Raw genomic sequence first — 12,708 nt, forward strand, 5'->3', positions numbered from 1 at the left:
TTTGAAATTTGTACCCTTTGTTTTACAAAAATATTATAACCAAATCTCCATCATTAGAATGTGCATTTTGAGTTCATGTTCAGAAGAGACTGGATTTAATCAGAGCCATCCATACTCTCCCTTGATGCATTATGTAACCAGCTACAAACCTTTCTAAGGTGGCTTTGAGTAGGGTTAGGTATATGACTTATAGTTACCTTCCTCCCTGTGAAGCGATTAAGTTCAGTCATTACTCTTATTTTTTCTTTATGTAACCCAGCTCACTGGTTGACGTATACACATATTCCTGGCATTACTGTTTGTTAATCGCAGTGCTAATTTGGACTGTTCTTGGGGATAGTGCTGTGACAAATTTGTCAATATTTGTTAGCTGTGAAGCTGTTTTTTAGAATGCTCCAGAAAGTCACTAGGTGTGACTAGTTGGTAATGTGTATGGTAAGTCCATGCCATTTACTTTGCAGAGAAAAAGATGTTTGTACTGCTCTCAGGAACAAAAGTTTGACCTGGGTTGATAGCGTGGTAGAATTTTGTTTCAGTCAGATGCTATTCACTGTCCCAGAATGATGGTCAGTGTTTTATTGTCCTGATTTTAGATTGGATGTTGCTGATATCTGTTGTAATAAAGTTTTTAGCACATAATTTGTTTTAAGGTCATTGCTTTAAACTGAAAAGCCATTTAAAAAGGGAGAAGTATCACTGTTTCACAGGATATTCAAAACTCAGGAGTTAATAAGCTCACACATTGAACATAAACTTTTAACTTATTCCACAACTCAATTATAACCTGGTACTTCTGAACTACAAAGTGATTGCTGCAAATTATTTTCAAAGGTGGCCGAAGATTTAAAGTAGAAAATTCTAAATGTGAATTAGTAAAATGTCTTGATAATTGGAATCCCAAATCACTTGTGTGCCTGAGAAAATAAAAAGTAATATTTTATTTTCCTTCTCTCTTCTCTTTCTTTCCCATGGATGTAGAGACATGTCCCATGGGAGGAAGCAATTCAGGGGAAAGGGGGGATGTGCTCCTAAAAATAAGAATGCTGATAATGGACTGTCTGTGGTTATGATTATGGTGGAGGCCCTGTAGAGAAATAATTCTGGTGTCTTAACACTATTCAGGGTTTTTCTCCTGATACCCCTATTCTTAACATGCCATCTGCCAGTCATATAATTGTTAGTCATTTCTCCTAAGCCATGGTGATATGTATACTTTCATAAAGTCAAAGGACTTTCACCATTCTAATTTTCTCTTGATTTCTATCTCCTTTTCATTACTGTTTCCTTGAGGACACATTCCAGCTGCCATAAAACTTTCATCTTAGCACCCAGAATAATACCATCCTGGCTTATCTGTACCAGATCCAATACTGTTGTACACCTTTTGTTATCCAGTTGGAGTCAAAACTGTCTGCCAAGACACAGAGGAGTAACCCCATGCTGCAGACTGCCTTCAGCTGGGCTGGTGCAGTGCTGTCCTCCCCAGAGAAGCATATGGGCATTGCAGTGTGCCAGTCATCAAGGGCTGCAATACGTCTGCCATGGCTGCCCTCCTTGGTTGATGCCAGAATGCATGTCAGCACTCAAGTGTGGAGAATGTGTGATTTAGCATACTGTATTATGGCTTAAATATCGAACATTTTTAAGCATAGCATTATGTGCGTGGTAATGTTAAACAAGTGTGTGTATATATGGTAACTATATTTAATCACTTTGCCAAGTTTTAACGAAGTGGATTATCCAGATTGAGTAATTACTTAAAAGTGACTTGGTGTTCTGTAAGGTAGTGTGCTGGGTAAGAAATTTGAAAATCATAAAATTTACAGTAAAGTTGAATAGAAAAGAGTACATTGAATATATACTGAACCAAAAGAATAATTGTAAATGATAAACTTCTTAGAGTGAGTATAAAATTATAGTGATTCACTTTAAGTATATTTACCCTAGGATACATAAAATTCATGACTTACCATAACATAGTAGAGGCTAAGAGAGAACTCCTTGATTCTGAGTTGGTTAATAATATCATTTTCCATATCACTGTTTTGAAGCTTGACCTGAATACTCTCTTATCTCTTCGAGTCCCATCTGAAGTTCACCTTGGCAGGGAGGGTAGGGAACATTAAATGTTTTCAGTTTGCTACTCTGGTTTTAAATGAATTAACTGGTTTTGTGCCATAATATTTCCACTTTATACAGTAGAACAGCTTTGTTTGGCATCAGTGTTTTTAGGTAGGTTTCATAGCAGTGCATTAAATTATGAGGTGGACTTGGAATACATTCTGGAAACATTGAACCTGAGAACATCTTCCTTTCTTTCCTGCATTTGGCTGCCGGGTACTGATGAGGACTTACTTACAAGTGGGGTCTTGACTCAGAAAATCAGGACAGGTATTGCTCCTACGTGGGTTGGCTAGTGTTGGAGGGCAGAGAGACAAGATCCACAAATGCCAAGAAAGCTTTGGCTTTCAAATCCATGGGTTTCTGAAGGGAGATTTGATATTGACCCACTAAAATGTGTCATTCTCCCTGACCCCAATGAGTGGCAGAGGAAAAGATGAAAAGCTTCTGCTGCCCAAAAATTCAGGAAGACCAGAGGAAGAAAAGCTTCCTCCCAGAAACTCAGCCTTTCTTTCTTCCTTTCTTCCTTACCCTTCCTCCTCCCTCCCCACTTCTCTTTCTCACTCTCCAAGGGTTGAACCCAGAGGTGCTTAACCATTGAGCCACATCCCCAGCCCTTAAGGCCTCTCAAAGTTCTGAGTTGCTGAGGCTGGCCTCAATCTTGTGGTCCTCCTGCCTCAGCTTCCCAAGTCGCTGGGTTTACAGGTGTGCACCACCCACCCAGCTTTCCCACTGGCATTTCTGATGAGTTACCATATGTTAAAGGCAGCATTATGCTGAGTGTTAAACAACTGGAAACAAGTGAGCACAATGCATGAGGAGAGGGTTGACAATCATGACACATCTCTACCATGGAAGAATGGACAGCCATTAGGATGGATGGACTACATGTATACCAATGAATTAGTGGGATTTCCAGAAGCCTTGTTCTGTGAAAGAAACAAGATGCAGAAAGTTGTAAAAGTAATGCATTTCTGAGAAAAGTCCTATCTCCCTGTTGTGTGTGTGTGTCTATATCACCTCCATGTAGGATTAAGTGAGTAGAGATAAAAATTCGGAAGGAAACTGACTAGTTTGAGATATATTACTTTAGAGATGATAAAAAACTGGAGTGGGGGCTGATGTGGATGGAATGAACAGCAGACTAAAAGCAAACAAAGGAAAGGAAAAGAAATCACATTTTTAAAAAATAAATGGACCTATATTCCTTTCATTGTCACAGGAGAAGTCAGCCTCTGTTAAAATAGCCCAGTTAGTCTGGTGATGTAGCTCAATGGTGGAGTGCTTGCACACCTAGCATGTTCAAGACCCTGGATTCCATCCCCAGCACTGCAAGAAAACAACAACAAAAAATAAACAAAAACAATTGATAGGCAGTCTGTTCAAGTACTTGAGATAAAGCAGTGCAGCACTGAAGAATATTCCTTAAGGCCAGCCAACTGAGGGGTCCATTCTCAGGGTCATTGTTTCTTAGATACGTAATTCTGAGAAGTTCAGTTACTTAATTCCTCTGTGCTTCAGTTTCCTCATCTGGGCAGTAATAATTACCCCTTCATGGAGTAGTTGTGAGAAAAAGGTTCAGTGCTTTAGTAACACATGGTAGGTAGTAAGTACACATGAGTGTTAGCTAGTATTACCCCAACCCGACTCGGAGCTGTGGAAAGCACTTTGTGTATCTGACAGACTAAGATGAGCTGATCATTTAGGGGCCGGGCAGGGGAGGACAGAACTTTTACCTGGTTCCTGTCTTTACAGAGCACACAATGAAGTTAGACAACATGAATAAAATAACAAGCCCTCAGAACTTACAGTGTAAGAGATCAATATAAAAATCCTCCAGCATAAATAGTAATTAGCCAAAGGGAGGGTTTAGAGAAATCATTGCATTTGGGGGAGTTTCTAAAGACACATTTGTTACCTTGTTTTTTCAATTTTTCAGGTAGGGGCCATGGTACTCAAAGGGATCTCTGACCAAAAAAAAAAAAAAAAAAAAAAAAAAAAAAAAATCAAGAAATGAGGTAAAAGGCAAAAATGTTGCACAAACAGGAATGAACTTATTTTGTTGTTTAATGTAGGAGTTTTCAGGTCAGTACTATTTTCCCCAACTTGACTACTACCTCCATCAGAAGCTTTTTAAATACAACTTAGACTCATTTGAATTTGTACCGTTTGAGTTATGCAAGTTCTTTCCTTCATAAGCATTTGATGCTAAGCTTACTATATTCTGTTTGATGCCAGTTTTTCTTTTGTCAGCATAGTTTTTCCCTTCTGTTAGTTAGAAAATTAAGATTTAAGTTTTCTGTTCATTCAGTCAGTGATTTCTTCAATAAATAAAGAAAAAAATCAGCTAGATACCAAGCACTGGCTAGACTTGGGTTTACAGAAATAGGAATGAGACAAAAGGAAGTGAGGAAGGTAGAAAGCGAAGACACAGTGGCAATATAGTGTGAGCAGGTCCATGATAAAGGCTCATGCTGTGGCCCCAGAAGGAAGGATGAAGTAGAAACAGGAGTGGTGGCAAGGACAGAAGTCACTGGGATGCAGGGGGACAGGACCAGCGTTGGAAGGTATGCCATGGTTAGTGATTGCTGAATTGAGTTTGGGAGGATAAATGCAAACTGTCCAAGGGAAACGGAGAAGGAAGGTCGTTCAAAGACAAAAGCCCAAGAAAGCATGGCAAATGGTTCTGCACAGCTAGAACATGCAAGGAATGAGGGGGATTATTGAACTGAGGCTGGAGAACTACATAGAGATTTTGTTGGGGGGCAATTATGAATGGATCCATATGCAATATCAAGAAGGATGAGTTGGGTTTTTGTTTGTTTGCTTGTTCGTTGCAGTACTGGGAATTGAAACACGGGTGCTGCACCACTGAGCTATGTCCTCGGCCTTTTTAATTTTGAAAAAAGGCCTCACCAAATTGCCAAGGCAAGCTTCAAACTTGTGATCTTGCCTCGATCTCCCAAATAGCTGGAATTACAGGCATGCGCTACCTCACCTGACTGACATATGGGCTTTATATTTATGGATAAGGAGATTTTGAAGCAACAATAGGTGCTGCATTTGAAATCACACTACAGATTAATTAGGGAAGAAATGAAGAAGGTCAGACGTAAGACATGATAATACAAGAAGTTATGCTTGAGGAATATAGAAAATAAATTTGGCAAGTATAGGACATAGGTTGGCAAACGAGGAAAGAGGCTCCTCAATTTTTGGTATGGAAGGTGATGGAAAGCATCATCAGTTTGGAGGTAGGGAGGCAATATTGAGTTTGAAAAGTCTCTGGAACATTGAGATCAAGAGTCACTGGGTAAATGGATTTATGGATCTGAAACTCAAGAAGAGATAGGGGCTGGAGGTAGAGGTTTGGAACTCTTCAACACACTTAGTATGTGAAGGTTTCGGTGTGGATTTGGTGCCACGTGAGAATGACGGTGACTAAGAATAGATCCAGCCATGAGAAGAGTCCTGCAAAGGAGACTGACAGCGGCCTGAGAGGGAGAACTGAAAGCAGGAAAGGAGAAAGTTTCTCAAGATAGAATGGTGTTGAACACGACAGAGAGGTGGAAGACATTAAGGACTTAAGCAGGTCCACTGAACTTGATAACTTGGGCAAACGATGGTGGCTTGGTGATGGTCATTACAGTCAAGTAGGAGGTTAGAAGCTATGCTACAGTGCGTTGGGATGTGAATGGACCCAAGGAAGTGGGGTTGCCAGTGGAGATGCTCCGAATAACCTTGACAGGAGAAGCAGGAAGAAGACAGTAAACCTTGAGTCTAGTTGAGAGGGACCTGCTTTTCCAAGGGATTTGTATTTCTTTCCTCTAAGTTTTGCAAGTCTTTTAAAGCTTTCATTCATGTATTCATTTTGTCATTTAAAAATTCTTAAAAAGACACAATGAACTAAAGAGGAGAAAGCAGTAATTGGGGAGTGGGGAAAAGATAAAAAAGACTGTATGGTTTTCTACATTAAAGTCACCTAGCGAATTTTCCCAAATTGCCCATGCTTGGCCCTTACCACCTATTAATCATAATGTCACCAGGTAGAACCTGGGCATGGACACTTTTCCCAATGGCTCCAGTTAATTCTGATGCCTAGTGATGGTTGAAAACCACTGAGAAAGGATTTTGCTAAGATGGAGTGACTGAAGCCCATTTAAATACTCAGGGAAATGAGCCATCATGTAATTTATAATACTATGTTATAGCTCATTGATTTGAGATGCCCTTGGCTTATATCACAAATGCCAGTGTTATAGAAGTAAATAGAGCACTGGCCTGGGACTTGTGATATAATGCAATTTATTTTTGTCTGTTGCTCATTTAGCTACACGGTTTTGTGCTAGTCGAAAAATTTCCATATGTATACAGTATGGAGGCCATGATCATTTTCCTAAGGTCCATTTCATTCTTAATGAAATGCATTGCTTTTGCTTTTTAATCTAACAAAATGATGCAAAAATCATCTGCAATAAATGGAAACTGTCCAGGAAAGTTTTTTAAAAATGTAGCAAAGAAGCACTTAAAACTCTCTTCTCTGGCAGAATCATGACTCTCTTAAGCAACCAGTTCATATCTGTGGCTAAGTATAATTCCAACTCTAATTAATTTTGGCTGGTTTTTACTGTTTATTCCATCTTCGAAATAATATCAAAAAGCTCATAGGATGAACCAGATTTAAGATCATCCTTAGAGAACTGCAAGGCTTATAGAACACTTGTTCTGTGTTCTCCTCTACCCTCAAGGTTTCTAGTCGAGTGAAATTTGATAGGTTAAGTGAAATAAACCAGACACAGAAAGACAAATACCACATGTTCTCACTCATTTGTGGAAACTAAAACATCAATCTCATAGAAGAACCAAGTGGAATAGTGGTCACTAGAGATGAGAAGGGCAGATGGAAAGAAGTTCAATGAAAGACACCAAAACACAGAGGAGGAATTAATTCTAGCTTTCTAGAGCACAGTAGGGTTAGGTTGCTGCAATCTACAGCTTGGTTATAATAGTAGGGTTTGTTATAACAGTCTACGATGCATTTCAAAATAACTAGAAGAGAATGAAACCCCCAACACACAAAAAAGTTAACCTTTGAAGAGATGGAAGTGCTTATTATTACTCTCATTAAAAATGAAATTTTCAAAAAAGGTGTTTTAAAGCTGAAAGGAATGAAAGATCATCATCAATTCAGTTTTTCTCAAGTTGAAGAGAGGACATTTCTTGGGAGCAAAGAAATTTAGTGGCAGAGCATCTTCTTGACCCATCCTAACTTTCTGCACTATGGCAGAAGGTGGCCTGGGAAGCAGGGACAAAGCCTCCAGCCTGAGTTGCCTTAGTGAGATGAGGAACCCCAGAGCACAAGACCCAGGGACCCGATTTAGTGGAAATTTATTCCACGACCACTTAATCTTGGTAGAATTTGATTAAGGATCAATCCTTTAAAAATATTAAGTCCTACAAAATTGCATATATGATCGTAACACAGTTTTAGATATGTATATGTATGTATATTTCAATCTTTTAGTTTTAAATTTTTTGCCATTGAGAAGAATGATTTTTTTTTTACAGCACTTAGATAAGATAATGCCACTCAGAAAAGTTTATCTTATATCAAAGTAGATATGATTTTCACCCAAAAAAGAGAAACACAATCTTTGGAAATACAGAGACATTTGTAAGAAATAATCAAAAGGAAAGGAAAAGTATTCCTAAGTGGCAGTTGTAAACATTTTCTTATCTCTCGACTTTATAGTAGAACATGAGGTCAGAGAGAAGCTAGAGTCTGCTCCACCATTAGTCTAAGTCCAAGATTGATGATGAAACTTCTGGAGTTCCATGTGGTCATAATAACTTCCAGGGTTAAAATGTGCACTTAACACTCAGGAGCAGAATAACTATCAATGTCCACTTAGTTTGTGATCTTTTTGTAATTATAGGCAAAATTAGAACCAAAATAATATTTATTCAAACAGATCGAAAGGATCCGTTTACAATTACATTTGACTTATAATTGGAGAGAAAAATCAAAGCACTTAGACTATTACAAATCCTTTAGCCTGAAGTTCTGAATTAAAGTGTTATTAACTCAGATAATTCTAAAGGCAGGAAAGTAGCAGTATAGCTTCTGATTTAATTTTTGTGCTGCATATCCTTCCCCAAAAGTTATTAAGTGATAATAACTGTGCAGAACCAGTAACAGACACTTAAGAAATGGGAGTTTCTTCCTCACTGCTACCCTTTCTGAAGTGACAGAGTTAATTACCATTTCACCGGGCAAGCAGCAGGGTGAGGATCCAGTGGAAAAGGGAGGCCCAGATATTTTCACTCAGGTATGAGACTGAATAATTTAAAATTATGTCTCTGTTGGGTGCCAGAGTTACTGTCTGCTCAAAAGTAAGAATGAACCTGTTGAGGTGCAGCTATACCATTTGAGTACACTGAATTTCTTGGCTCGATACTTAATGACAAATGAGCTGAAAACTATTGATTTAACTTCAAAATTGATAAAGCATTTTAGAAATTGTAATCAAATTAGAATCACCTTTCTCCTTATCACTTATTCTTTCATATTACTTAAAATAAAAAGGAAAAAAATGTTCCATTGTTTTCCTTAGGAGGATTGTTCTACAGGTAAACATCAGTGCTAACTTTTAGTGGGGAATGGATGAGCAGGCCTGTGCACATTCTGTAAGGTGAGAGGCCAGTTGATGCCTTGATCAAATCGCACATTGTGCACTTTCAAATTAGCCTATCATTGTGCTTGTTTGTAATTTCACAAAATGATGGAAAGATCATCTACATTAAGTTGTTGGAAATGATCAGGAAAGTTTTGAAATGTTCAGAAATGTTAAGGAAAAAAAAGAAAAACTGATAAAGAGGAACTTCTGGTACCAACTTCTGGTACCTTTTTATGTATTACATGAAAAGATGATATTGATAAATTTCACTGGGAAAATGAGCCATCTTTTGGAAAAATTAAAGGTTTATTAAAGATTTAAAATGGAGAAATAAAGCAACATGGATAAACTTAAAATTTTCAACTTGAAAATTCGAGCCTTACTTTTACCTTCTTAAAATTAATTTCTTTTTTATTATACATATTACTCAATGCAGAAATATGTGTTCATTACATTTTATATTCCATTTTATCTTAGTGTAATTACATTCTTATATGTAAGTAGAATTTTCAGTGATTTGACTGGTTACTTTAACAATTCTTTTTTTTTTTTTGCAGATATACATAATTCACTGCCAACACTTTAGCTTAAAAGCCTTTAAATTTTTTTTCTCTTTCTGTACAAATATGTAAAAATATGTGTGTATTTGCTTCACTGACAATAATGGAAATCTGCCATGGAAGCTATTATTTTAAATTTTTCTTTATACAATATATTATAGAAAAAGATGACCTTTAAAAATCATATCATCTAATCAAGTTCAAAACACAAAGATCTGCTATGAATTTATTTGAAAATCAAACTGTAAAAAGTAGTTTTTTCCTTTTAGTTACCCATTTTCAAGAACGTATTGCTTTCTGCTGGATTATTTTCTTTTTTGTTTTTCTCCGACAAGATGAATTTTTATTCCGATTTTATTCTTTAATACATTGAAAGTCATTTCCAGTTGTAGCACTCATCAGTGATTGTTTTTATGCTTGTATCTTTATCTCTTTTTCATTGTCTCATATCCTGTTCTTTGAGAAGCACCTGACACTGAGTAGATGCTATATGATTATTTACTAAATGATTAAGTCAATGGAGATCTCTTGTGTCTTTCAGCCTGTTTGGCACTTTTCTGACCTATTATTTTCCCTTGTTTTGTGTTTCTTCCTTAAGTTTCTATGCTATTTTACTAAATTCCATTTGGATAGTATCGATTGGATGGTTTGTTCCAATGACATACAAGTTGTATCAAAATCTTGGTGTTTCAAAAGCTTATTGAGATGGAATGCAGCAGTGTCCCATGGGAGGGTCAGGAGCTGTTCAAGGAAGGAACCCAAAGTGGGGCGGTGACCTAACAAGGTCATGAGATGCTTGGTGATGAGAGCTGAGAAATACACTGAGTAAAATGGAAGGTGAGTTTCTCATTATGAGAGGATGGAATTACAAATATGGAAAGCAGAAAACTTAGAATGAACTTTTTGGTGTGAGATTGAATTTTAATCTCATGAGTTTCTAAGTAGAGATTGGATAGATAGATTTGTTTAAAACTGTTCATTGAGAGGGCCCAGGAACAATGATATGCCAATGAGAATACCTATTACCCAGACAATGGTTTCAAAATACTCTTTGGAGGGCTGGGGAGATAGCTCAGCTGGTACAGTGCTTGCCTCGCAAGCACAAGGCCCTGAGTTTGATCCCCAGTACCGCAAAAAAAAAAAAAAAAAAAAAAAAAAAAAAAAAAAAAAAAAAAAAATACTCTTTGGAGAAAGGACTAAGTGTAGAACCTGAACAAGAAAAGTACAAGTGTAGTCTGTAGCTATTTTCTGTGACCAAAATAAGAAGTGCTAGAGGAGTGATAGGATACCTCAGAAAGATACAGGTGCCACCCTAAGGGGACTTCACTATTTGATAATGTCCATAGATGCAGAAAAATTTTAATCTATTTGATGAAGTCTAATTTATTTATTTTTTTCTTTCGTTGCTCATGTTTTTGGTGTCATGTCAAAGAATCCATTGCCAAATCTAAAGTCAAGAAGATTTACCTCTGTGTTTTCTTCTAAGTGTTTTGTGATTTTTATTCTTATATTTAGGTTTTCATTCCATTCTGGATTACTCTTTGTAATGGATTACTCTTTGTATATATGGTAGGAGATAGGGATCCTACCTCATTATTTTGCATGCGGATGTCTAGTTGTTCCACTCTCATTTGTTAAAGACACTATTCTTTCTTCAGTGAGTGGTTTTGGTACTTATGAAAAATCAGTAGGCCACAGATATACAGGAGGAAGACACTTTGTGAGAATTTTGGCAAATCAATCTTGTGCTTTTATTTTCTCACCTATAAAATGGGGATGATAAGCTCTTTATCTCCAAGGTCTTGTCAGGATTAAATGAGATGACATATGGAGAGTGTCAGAAGTAGTATCTGGCAGATAGTAGGTTCCCTAATGAGAGAACACCTGTGAAAGAAAGAGGGAAAGAAGGGTAGGCAGGGAGAGCCTTCAGATCTAGGTACTTATCTAACTGTGAAAAGGGAGAAGGAAGGGAGAGACTCCAATGGCAGTACAGTTCTGAGAAAACTTCAGGCAGGCTTCCGGGGCAATTGGTCAACCTGAGTGCCAAAGAAAAAAATTAGAATAAATCACCCTTCAGCAATAACCATACCTATAGTGGAGAAACCTGGCAAATACCACCAGTGACTGTCACCAGAAATGATATCAGAACTGTGTACACCTGTGCTGTGGCCAAGAGGTACCCTGCCGAGAGTGCCTCCTGAGGACTTGCCATGGAGACACCAATGTCCCCATGAATTCTGAGGGCATGCTTTTCCCAGGATGCTCCCAGCCAGTCACTGTGTGTGTTCATGCCTGTTCATTCCTGCCTCAAGTGGGATTCCTGCAACAGGCAGCTGTTTGCTTGGGGACACCCCATGAGCCTGCCTAAAGTTTTCTCAGAACTGTACTGCCATGGGAGGTTCCTTCTTCCTTCTCTCTTTTCACAGTTAGTTCAGGACCTTGATCTAAAGGCTCCCCCTGCCTGCTCCTGTTTGGTCACTATCTGTCACAGATATTCTCTCAGTAAACCTCTTTTGTATTGAATCCATCTTGGCATCTACTTCTTGGAAGACTTGAACTGACACAGACAGATATGATGCAATGAGAGAAGGGGTGGAGACAGAGAGAGACAGAGAGAGAGAGAGAGAGAGAGAGAGAGAGAAACATCACATCTATAAAATTTCTTCCAAAAAGAAATCTCAATCTTTTCATGAGGAAATACCAGATACAAACTGAAGGTCTTTATAGAAAATAACTGGCATATAGTCTCAAAATGTCAGGATCGATACTAAAATTTGGGAACCATTGAGATTGAAGAAGTCTAAAGAGACATGACAACTAAGGGACATGGCAATCAAGTGCAGCATGTGATCCTGGATCAAATCTTTCAGTCACAAAAGGCAGTATTAAGATAATTGGAAAATTTAATGGGTCCTCTATATTAGACAGTAAGTAATATCATACTAGTATTTATTTCTTGGTTTGATGGCAGAAGAGAACACACTCTCTAAAGAATTCTGGGATGTCTGAAACCAAGTTCAGAAAAACTGAGGTCTTTGCACTCTTTCTGCAACTTCCTTGTAAATTTGGAAATCCTTTTTTTTCTAAAAATAAACCTGGTTGAATGTGGAAAATGGATTGGAAGGGGTTCAGAAGGAAAGGTAGGAAGCTATTTTAGGTGTCTAGATTAGAATGTACCAACAGTTTTGGCAAGCAGAGATTCAAAAGCAGATTCGAGTGACATAATTAACAGAACTCATTAACAGATTGGCTATGGGGGATAAGAAAAGAGCGTTGTTACATAATTATTTTGTTTCTGACTTGAGCAATGGGGCGAATGCTAACCATTTAGTATAGTAAGGGAGAATAGA

This window comes from Sciurus carolinensis, chromosome 1 (genome assembly GCF_902686445.1).
Source record: "Sciurus carolinensis chromosome 1, mSciCar1.2, whole genome shotgun sequence".
Taxonomy (NCBI): Eukaryota; Metazoa; Chordata; class Mammalia; order Rodentia; family Sciuridae; genus Sciurus; species Sciurus carolinensis.